We start from the raw sequence: 1,571 nt of genomic DNA on the forward strand, positions 1-1,571 counted from the left end.
TACTGGTGTCGCTTCTTTCAACAATACTGTGTGTGTGTGTGTGTGTGTGTGTGTGTGTGTGTGTGTGTGTGTGTGTGTGTGTGTGTGTGTGTGTGTGTCTATGTGTGTATGTGTGTGTGTGTGTGTACGTGTAAGAAAGAATTCCTCCGAAACAATGTTGCCCAAAGGAAAGAAAAAACATGAGAAGATAGAAAGATGGAAAGTGAGAGAGAGCAGCTTTTCCACCACCAAGCCCTGACACACACACACACACACACACACACACACACACACACAGCCTGCTGACAGACATACACATATTTCAATAAAATTGTCCATTTCCCGTGTCTTTCAGCTGCATTATTATGTGGCCACAGTTTGCACCATGCAGCATTTTGTGTGGTGTGTGTGTGTGTGTGTGTGTGTGTGTGTGTGTGTGTGTGTGTGTGTGTGTCCTGTTTGTGTGCGGTACATTCCACCTCAAGGTACTTCCCTGCATCCCTGACAACAATTTATGGGGCATACTGTATATGCGTACAGTATCATGCATATCAACGTGAGATCAATGGATGTGTTTCCCGTGCCGGGAACCTGGTTCTCTGGTTTTGGGAAGAACGAGAACGGCTGCTCAGGTTTCAGCATCTGCCTGATTGAGTTTGAACTGCAAAGGGAACAGAGGCAGGAACACCGGGCTAGAACAGGGATTACAGCGAAATGCAGACCACATGGCTCAAGCTTTTTCCCTCCTCCTGTCTCTATCAATATCATACTGCCCCCACTACTCCAGCTTTCTCGCTCTTTCTCTTGCAATATCTTTGTCTTTCGCTGGTTCCAGTCTGCCCCCCCTCTGCGGAAAGTGTAACCCTAACCACTCTCGGTCTGCGACAGTGGGATCTGTCCTTCATTAAGCCCCCATGATGGCCTAGATGAGGTGGGTGGTGGTAGCCACACTGATTGGGAATGTATGTGTGTGTGTGTGTGTGTGTGTGTGTGTGTGTGGTGTGTGTGTGTGTGTGTGGTGTGTGTGGTGCTCTCAGTCTGTAAGACAGCCAGATGTACAGTCAGTCAGAGAACTCTTATGCCTTTTGTGGTTTGCTGCGGTTGTGGCGGAGACAAGAGGCTGACAGTAGGGTTTTAGCACTTAGCGTATGTGTTGAAATTAAGATTCAACAAATATGGGTTTATGAAAATTGGTACAAATATTTATGGAATGAAACTAGTCATAGGTGATATTTTGAGCTAATATCTAACATCCATATGGGCCATTTCCAGGGCAAAATAATACCCCAAAAATGATAACCTAGATTCGCACACTTTTGATAGACATACATTGGAGACAGTTGTGTGTAGTTTACTGACAAAAACTGCTTCATCATTATGTATTTCTTATTTTAGTACCCATTGTGAGGGAGTTAAGCCTAGTAACTGAGTTAGGGCTAGGCTATAGGATGCTTGAATGTAACAAAACAGAATCAGAATCACAATGAGGTCTATTCCCAAGTTTTACATACAAGAAATTTGCCTTGGCGTTTGTTGCATACAATAAACTACAATAATGAAATATTTAAAGGCAATGTCAAATAAAAGCAACT

Source organism: Etheostoma spectabile, chromosome 4 (genome assembly GCF_008692095.1).
Source record: "Etheostoma spectabile isolate EspeVRDwgs_2016 chromosome 4, UIUC_Espe_1.0, whole genome shotgun sequence".
Classification (NCBI taxonomy): domain Eukaryota; kingdom Metazoa; phylum Chordata; class Actinopteri; order Perciformes; family Percidae; genus Etheostoma; species Etheostoma spectabile.